At 35.4% G+C, this 10,154-nt stretch overlaps 1 non-coding gene across 1 annotated transcript; it reads right to left on the bottom strand.

Annotated features, from left to right (window-relative positions):
- Nucleotides 1–9,343: 9,343 nt before the first annotated feature.
- Nucleotides 9,344–9,416, bottom strand: TRNAR-CCU. Its single transcript has one exon. It is a non-coding gene; the product is annotated as a tRNA-Arg (tRNA).
- Nucleotides 9,417–10,154: the final 738 nt, after the last annotated feature.

The following is a 10,154-nucleotide window of genomic DNA, read 5'->3' as shown; positions in this document are numbered from 1 at the left end:
AAAGTTTAAATAAAATTAAAATCTTTCTTTTAACCATTGTAGACAACTACAAATAAAGAAAGATTTTAACAAAATTTTATTTTAAAACAAAACTTCCTTCTCTTCCACTAGTGGTCAGCCACATCTTGGACACCAAGATATGCTTGGGTCGACCACCTCTTGACTCCAAACCATGCTTGGTCGGCCCCCCTTGCTCCAAGCAAGGATGTGTCCGGCCCATTACTTGGGTAAGAAGTAGTTTTTGTGAATACAAGGCTTTATAGAGACTACAACAGGGACCGAGAGGAGAAATTGATTTTGTTCTCCCGATGAGCTTGAGCTTCCTGTGTTCGCCCCGAACACCCAACTCAAGTTCATCAATAATAACTCATACCACTAAAGAGTTATTATTGAACTACCGCACCAATCCCAAATTACATTATGGACTCTTTCTTATTATGAGTGCATTAATCTCCCTATGTTTAAGATATCGAATGTCCATTAATTAATTAAGTTACTGACAACTCATTTAATTAATATCTAGCTCCAAGAGTAGTACCACTCAACTTTATTGTCATACCGGACTAGGTCCACCTGCAGGGTTTACATGACAATCCTTATAAGCTCCTCAAGGAGACATCATCAACATAGATTAATAGGACACAGTTTCCTTCTATAATCAACAACACACCATATAAATAATATTATTTCTCAACTTATTTGGCCTATTGATTTAACGAACTAAATCTCACCCATTGATAAATTAAAGAAATACATACTAAGTATATGTGCTTGTTATTATATCAGGATTAAGAGTACGTACATCCATAATAACAGAAGTTTTGTTCTTTTATGCAGTCAATGTAAAAAAGAAATTTCCTCAAATAGTCCTGCTCAATACACACATAGTGTACTAGTGTAATTTTATAGTTAAGATAAACTAATACCAAATTACACTACAACCATTTCAATGGTTTGCCCCATTCCATCTTAGTTGTGAGCTACTATTTATAATTTATAAGGAACTGATAGGATGATCTTCTGTGTGGTACTACACACCATGTTATCTATAATATAAATTAAATGGATAACTGCATTTAACATAAATGCAGACATTTGACTAATGTGATTCTTATGTTCATACAAAAAGTAAGGCTTTTAGTATACATCCCAACACATACATCGCCACTGTCACCGGGCCAATAGTAGCACTGGGATAGTGATACAAGTTTCAGTCTTTGCAAAGATAGTCAGCCACCTGCCAGTCCCTTGTATGTGGGTTGAGTCACAAGTATGCCCAGGTCTAGTCAGTCAGACTTGAGTCTCCTTCGACTAGACTTGGAAGGGAGGCTTGTGATATGGTGCGTAAAGAAGGGGTCCGATAAGGCAAGGAAGTCAAAAGTGAAGGGGACATGATAGTCAAAAGTTAAGGGGATGTGGCAATCAATAGTCAAGGAGAGACGGGAGTTAGACCGCCTCGTGTCATCAGCCGCATAATTCCTGGTCGGTCACAAGCAAGGCAAGTCCCCAGATTCGTATAATTCCTGGTCGGTCAGAGGTAGGGTAGGTCCCTAGATTTGAGATGTAAGACGAAGCTTAGACTAGTTCTTGGCCTACCCCTGGCTGATCGGATCTCCCTGGCTCAGGTTTTATAGATGGTCCTGGTACTTTTACTAAGACAACTCTCGATCGGCTCGTCAACGGTCAAATCATGAAAGATTGGTCTCTCATCGCAATCTCATATAAAACCCGGTCGGTGGTGAGCTCATCTTTGTCACCAAGGCGCAGTCCTGGTAGTACATCTGAGTAGTCATCTCGAGCTGTCTGTAGCTGAACCCGGGAGAGACGGAAAGCATTAAGCGACAACAATGTTAGGGAATCGCAACCTCCTGTCAGAGAATAACTGACATACGTTAGGGAATATTCCAGTGGTCTGCCACTCCCTGAGAGTGGAACCTTCCTTCCACCAATAGGAGGTCGCCGTATATTCTCTCTCACCCGACAAGCCTTGACATCTGACATTCTCTGGCAACAGTCAAGCTCAACAGGTATGTAGAGTCATATAAAAAGGGAGGTCCTCTTCCTTGACCAGGTATGCATACATTCGCACTCATCTTCAACAGTTCTTTTTTCTATTATACACTGTTCTTCGGGGGGGAAATGACCTGACTTGAGCTTTAGAGGGCCTGCCCCGGAGACTTTTTCCCTAGTTTCTAGTCTCTAATGCTCCGTGTGCCTGTCTGATTGTGTGTAGAGTCTGAGTACCACCAGTTCTCATATCACTACCTTTGGGGGTTCCATGTGAGGGTTCGCTTTTTTGACGTGCACACACAGGGTGTGTCAAAGTCGTCTCTTCGTTAACACCAACGTCATCTCCAATGGCCTCTAACTGACTCAAATTCTAAACAGGATCACTTACCATACAGAATCGCTTGACTCTTCCTTGGTCCACCAGGTCTTCCTGCCAATTGTCAAATTTGCAGACCTCACTGAACTTTGGCTAGCTGTCAGGTCTCATGAGCCCAATTGGACTTCCCGCTAGATATCTGGTCACTTCTTGGCCTATCTAAACTTCTACACTAACTATCAATTCCTCCAGACCTAGCTAGATTTTCAGTCTGGTGTCAGACCAGTCAAGTCCTGCACACTTGGTTGAAAAGGTTAGATCACAACGCATCTAACTTTAATCTATTTGTCATTCATCAAAACTTAGGTTTGATCATTGGAGCCAAATGCACCAATGCACTACTCCAAAGTCAAAGTTTTGTGTGATAATATGAGCACCATCAATTTAACCAAAATCTAATGCATCACTCTAGGACAAAGCACGTTGAGGTGAAGCATCACTTCATTCTAGATCATGTGGCCAAAGGAGACATTGAACTTAATTATGTTGAATCTAAGTCTAACCTTGTCGACATCTTACCAAACCTCTACCCGAAGCGGAGTTCACCTTCCTTAGGAGATAACTTGGTATGTGCTTTATACAGTAGTGAGTCTAGCTTTACATGATCTCATACATTAAATTTAGGACAATACCTCAATGCATCTCACAAAAAACTTAAGAAACCTTGATTTTTATATTTCTTCAATTAGACATCATGTGGGATGTTAGGAAGATATGTTTGGTTCATCATATTGGTTATGATGCATTATTTTGAGCCAAAATGACGTCTAAAGACATTAATCATTTATTGGACCAATCATTTGGAAGACTTGTGTAAAATTAATGTGTACATATCTCCTTGAATATAATTGGAAAATTCAATCATTGGGATATAATTCATGCATAAAAAGTATGTCATATTGCATGAAACTTGGTTTTAGATGTCTAAATACCATGTAAACTAATGCAAGAAATGCACTATGGTTTCGTATGGGCAGATACATCAAGAGAAAACAAAAATTAGGACTTTAGGTCAAGGCTAAATTGAACCATTTAGACAATTTTGAGTGTTATATGTATTTTGGGATCCATTTTTCCCAAATAGAAAATGGTGATATAAACCTCTTTACAAAATTTAAGAATTTTTGGAGGTTTAGGAAATTTCTGAAATTGGGTTTAGAAATATATTGGATTTGTGTACTAGTTAATGACATCAGACATCAGTTGACCGGTAACAACCTTCTTCGATGACAGCATGTCATTGTATGTTTTTTTATGATGTTAGTCGACTAGTAAGTAGGGTTTTATAAAACAGTGCACAGGCAGTGGATGACAGAAACCCTAGTTTCAGTCATCGCCCACCACTCTCCGCCCATGAAATCACTCCCTAAACTTGTTCTAGCCACCATAAACCCTTCAAGCTCCTCCAATCTACTTCCTATCACCCTCTTTGCCCAGTTTTCTTCCCTAAATCGCTAGAAAAGGAGGCATTCTGAGACTAAGGTTAGGGCTTGTGTCCACACCTTTTCAAACTTTGAATCAGAGTCAAATGGAGCGTAGGTAACGAGTTATTAAACTCAAATTTTCAATTTTTCTTTGAATAATGGCCAACCCTAACTATTGTGTATGATTTCCATGTTCATCACCATTGATTGGGTTAAAATTGGGTGCATTGTCTTACATTTGTATGGTTTAGGGTTAGACAAAAATGTACGGAGGGAGAAGGAACCTACCGGCAACCCACACATGAGCAGAGGGTCGACATTGACATAGCTTTACAGGTCTTTTCATCCATCGTACATTTTGCTGACCCTGTCCAAGAGAAGTTGTACATGTTATTCTACCATGTCTTGACCTCATTTTTTGTATCTAGAGGTATAGATGTCACTAGGGGCCAACAACACCAGTTATCTAAGGATTTTGACCAAATTGGATTCTGACAGCTATCTTTAGCAAGGATTGAGCGGGATTAGGGAGTGATGGTTTTGCACGGTCAAGCTACAGCAGACTCTGACAAGGAGGAGGAGGGTGTTCTTTCTCTAGCGCTGACACATATGACCATGGAGGATCGGATGACTTATCTAGAGGAGGCGGTCTGTCAGGAGTTTCAGGGGATCCATCGGGACATGGGTGCATTTCAGCAGGCTCAGATGGAGATGTTTAAGATGTTGCGAAGTTGGGATCTAGCATACTAGGGCCCTCGCCCTCCCCCACCCAGTGATGATGATGCTTAGGAGTATCACTTCCTTAGTTGGTGTTGAGTGTGATTTTTTTTGCTATTTTGCTTGGACATATTATGTCTGTATTCTCATCTCAAATACTATAAAACACTACTATAGTACCTTTGATTTCTCGGTATGTGTTAGTTGCTGATGTGTGACTTTTTATGCCCCTTTGTTAATGTGTGAAACCTTCTATGTTAACTTGTTAGTGTGTGAACGTTATGTTTATGCTCACTTGTTAGTGTGTGAAATCCTTTTATCCTTATGATTTGTTGTTAGTATGTGTAATATCATACTCATATCTATGTGTGTTTCTTTCATATATTGTGTGTAAACTCTTCTGAAATTTATCTCAGAATGCTACTAGATAAAAATGATACCAATCGACTAGGGTACCAATCAGTCACCTAGTACAGTTTTCTCAACACTGAACTCCAGATGCTTCTTCGTATTTTACTTCATATTTGCATATGCATTATTAGGATAAATTACCTTATCATCTCAATATTAGAGAGTGTTTTGGATTTAGGAAGAGCAACACCTTTACAAGGTTAAGCTAATTTGTGACACCTAGACTTGCATTGAGGGGGCGCTTAGGTTATGTCCTAACCTTGAAATTTTTCCTGTCCTCACACGCTTCCAGTTGTTGCCTTGGTTACCAAGTAAACTTCATTTATTTTGATGTGTGTCAAAGGGGGAGAAATGAATAGGTTAAGTTAGAACCTTCACTCTTTAAGTTGAGCTTTAGATTCATATGACTATACTTATGTTTTATGATTATTTCATATTTAAAGGCCTAACTTAAACATTTTGTCAAATATTAAAAATGGGGAGATTGTTGGAGCAATCTTGCTCCAAGATCATTTACTTTTGATGTTTAGCTAAATAAGTTTAAGTTAGGCGATGTCGGTGTTCTAACATAAATGTTGGGTAACAAGTACAAAGGAAAGTCTAGATATGAAGACTTGGCAAAGAAAGTCCAAGAAGATAGTCTTGGCAAATGAAGTCCCGGAGTGTGGCGCTTGACAGTGAAATCCCGAAGGTGTGGCCTCTTGGCAAAAGAAGACTTAGCATAACATAGCCGAAGGAAGCACTTGAAGGCAAGCACAAGGATAAGGAACTGTGGGCTCGGAAGCATCCTAAGGGTGCAAGGCTGATGGAAGGTGCTTGAAGGTGTAAGTCTAGGTTAAGGGTAAGCTTTAAGTATGAAAGGATCATACTTGAGTTGTTCAAAACTCAACTGCATATCAATTGATTGATGATTATATTAGTTGATTGATGATTGATCTAGAAACTCACAGAGAGTTTGTAGCAGCCTATCAGTCGATTGATCCATGAGGGCAGTTGACTGATATAATATCGTTGAATTGATGATGTATAGAATCCCCGAAGATCTTAAAAGGAACAATAGTCATTACTTGTTACTAGTCGACTGATGCATCCATCAGTCGACTAGTAATCAGGGTTTTAGAAATCAGCCTCAAATATAAAATACTTAAGAGCTTGGAGAAAACACAAGAGAACTATTTCATGTTAAAACATCATTAATCTCATCAAGTGTTCTCAAGCTTCCATACTCTCAATCTCTTCATCCTAAGCTCATCTTTCATCTTGTAAGAGGAAGAGATCATCTTGTAAAGGTTTCTCTATCTTCGTGCTTGATTCGAGAAAGACAAGTTCATAGTGGAAGTGTGCTCATCGGTGTGGATTCTTGAATTAGTCACCTCTAGGAGGTGGAAACCAAGTAAATCAAGGAGTTAACATTACATTTCTTAGTTTTTCATTCTAGTTTTTCCATTGTTTGTGTTTATGCTAACAAAGTTGTAGGAAGAAATTGAAGAAAGACTATTCACCCCCTTTAGCCAGACACAAAGGCCCAACAAAGAGAACAAATAATAAAAATTGGAAAAGAGAGAAGAAAATAATAAAAAATAAAGATAATAAAATTTTTAGGGTAGCTAATCTAATGTATAGTGAAAAATAATTATCTAATTTTAATAAAATAGATGGTTTACTCTAAATTTTAAAAATATTATAGAGAAACTAATATGAATACCCTTAAAATGGGACAATTAAATTCATCAAAGAAAAATATATGTATATATATATATATATATATCACAATTCACTACTCAACTTGAAACTCTTATTTTATAATTTTATATGATATATGTTAATCTTATGGATAACACTAGACTTCAATTTTAACACCATTAGAGTATCTATACCAATTTCTCTATAATATCTCTAAAATTTGAGATAAATAATCTACTTTATTAAATTTACATAATCATTTTTCAAATCCACATTACATCAACTATCCTAAAATTATTATTATAGTATTATTATTATTTTCTTCTCTCTCTTTATTTTTTTATTATTTTTTTCTCTCCCTATATAATATTTACTTTTCATTACTCAATCCATTCGATTTATTTTTTCTTTCTCCCAAATTAAATGACATTTTAATATTTAAGGAATAGATTTCATTCCATAAATTTAAAGAAGTACTATTCATGAAATCTAAATTTAGAGAATGGATAGGGTAACTTATGTGAAGGTTTTTTTACATAAAATATAAAATTTAAGGTAAATTTTGTATTTAGGAAAGCTAATGTGAATGCTCTTATAGTGTCAAAAGCTAAGCTCTCTATTGTAATAAAAGGTAGAATTCACCACCCTAGCGGCTCCACAATGTCAAACTCACACCTATCTGTGAGGAAGTAAATCGAGAAACTATAGTTGACCACTACGGAGAGGAAATTTTTCTCGGCTTTATCAAGATTTGACCCCTTATCTATTATAGTAATATCTACCCCATAATAACTAACTCAACCATGTTTCGGGACCAATTCTGAGCTCTCTAGAGTCTCGATGCATACCAAAGATACTCTTTATTTAATTGCTTTATGAGTTTTTTCTTACTTCTCTATGCATCTATTTGTGTGTATTCTTCAATATTATTATGGCTCGAGTATGTCCATCTATTGTTTGATATGTAATGTAGCTATTATATCAACATCCAAAGAATAAGTGGTACGTAGTTCCGAATACATTTCTTAGTAAAGTCACACTGGTTATCAATTTTTAGATATGAAAGTTTGTCTTTAATTAGCAACTAATCTTTTGCTTCTAGTCACAAATAAATAACTAAGAGATAAAGTCGTCAATTTAGATTAGATCAGTCTAGTTGACACATCCTGTCAAATAATTTAAATAGATTAAGTTAAATTTTATCAATTTATTTAAAAAATAGATCTAAATAGACCAACCCATATAGGTTGTCTGTCTAGGTGGGCTCTCCATAATATATATTCATTATGGATTATGAATATACATTGAAATATGTTTATTTTAGTGAAAGCTGCGATTTTTTTTTTTTTACCAATTGCTTTCATTAATATATATAAATATGAAATCAAGAATCAAAAAATTTATTGGGAATTTTCTCAGACATGTTTATTTATGAAATGAAGGAACTAAATAAATTGTATGAATTTTTCTATATTTTTTACTTTTTGATGGGTTACTCATCTAACTCAACCCATCCCGAATTGGTCTCAATTCAGGATTTTTTTTGACGTGTCAAGATAGTGGACCAGCCCGGCCCATAAGGCTGACAACTCTACTAAGCTATAAACAAGAACTTCCCGTCTTCATATATAGCTAATTGCATTGTTTGAGTTAAAAAAAAACTTATTTGTTGGTAGATCAAACAATCGCTATTAGAATCTAGATATATCCATTTGAGTAATTTATCATAAACAAAAAACTAATTGTAATTGTCAAAAGCATCGAAAATAAAAACTGAGTAATATATTTTGATAAAATATTTTATTTGATATTTTTGTAAAAAAAAAAACAACCCATGGGAATGTAAATCTCATCCCGTTAACCCACTTGTTGGGCCAAGTGAATTATTATGACGGAACGACCATGAATCCATAATTTGATCAAAAGACTCCACATGTGTCTCAGCCTCCCAGGGATGAGATACAATCAGATTTAATGGATCGCAATTACACAGTCACATCACTGCGGTGGGTGACCCGAGAAATTTCCTAGACCCAAAGTTCCTATCACTTCATATCCCATATGCTTTGTGATCTCTTGATCGTATAGTTATATTTTATATTGATTGAAGAATATCCTTGTGATTTCTTGACCGTATAGTTATATTTTATATTAATTGAAGAATTTCAAAATTTTAGATGTATGTAGGAATAGTTAGATAAAAAACAAACCAGAACAGATCCGCTAGCATTTCACCAAAACTTTGGTTTAGTTTTGATTATACAGTCGCATCACTGCGGTGGGTTACCCGGGGAATTTCTTGGACCCAAAGATCCTATCACTTCATCCCATACGCTTTGTGATCTCTTGACCGTATAGTTATATTTTATATTGATTGAAGAATATCGTTGTAATTTCTTGACTGTATAGTTATGTTTTATATTGATTGAAGAATTTCGAAATTTTAGATGTATGTAGAAATGGTTAGATAAAAAACAGATCAGATCCGCTAGTGTTTCACCAAAACTTTGGTTTAGTTTTGATTGTTAATTGAAAAATTAATTAGTAATTTTAAAATTAATATTTCTAAATAGACCGTATAATTATATTTTATATTGATTGAAAAATATTGTTATAATTTCTTGATCGTATAGTTCTTAGATGTACGTAGGAATAGTTAGATAAAAAACAAACAAGATCAGATCCACTAGCAGTAATTTTAAAATTAATATTTCTAAATAAACGCGCCAGGTAGGGGTCGAACCTACGACTTTCTGCTTAGGAAACAGACGCTCTATCCACTGAGCTACAAGCGCACATATCATAATTTACTCATTAGTTTATTTCTAACATATTACGTCATCTCAAATACATTTATTTTCTTATTTCATTAAAAATAGTATAAACTCAAACCAAACTTAGGGGGCATTTGGTTAAATGATGGGAATGACTATGGGTATGAGTTTGATAGTAGGGTGGAATGGGAATAGGAATGGAAATTAAACCCATCAAGTTATATGAGTTTGGTTGATTCCCATAAATCTAGTAATCATTCCCAAAATGACATTCCCAAACCCACAATCCAAGCACTATCTTTTACTATCATTCCATTCCCTCATTCCCAAACCTATCAAGAGGTGTTTGGTTGATGAGTTTGGGAATGAGGGAATGTAATGATAGTAAAAGATAGTGTTTGGATTGTGGGTTTGGTAATGACATTTTGGGAATGATTACTAGATTTATGAGAATCAACCAAACTCATATAACTTGATGGGTTTCATTTCCATTCCTATTCTCATTCCACCCTACTATCAAACTCATACTCATAATCATTCTTATCATTTAACCAAACACCCCCTAAGTTTGGTTTGAGGTTATCCCTGTTTACATTTTTATTTTATGAAAAATATGTATTTTTTGGAAAATAAAAAAAATGACTTTTCTATTTTTTAAAAAAAATAGATGTGAAAAATACAAGTCAAACACTATTTTTTAAAAAACGTGTACTTTTTAGAAAATAGAAATGGAAAACATGTAAACCAAATATTTCCATA

Source organism: Zingiber officinale, chromosome 6A, assembly GCF_018446385.1.
Source record: "Zingiber officinale cultivar Zhangliang chromosome 6A, Zo_v1.1, whole genome shotgun sequence".
In the NCBI taxonomy this organism is placed as follows: Eukaryota; Viridiplantae; Streptophyta; class Magnoliopsida; order Zingiberales; family Zingiberaceae; genus Zingiber; species Zingiber officinale.
This window is presented reverse-complemented; position numbering and strand designations above follow the sequence as displayed.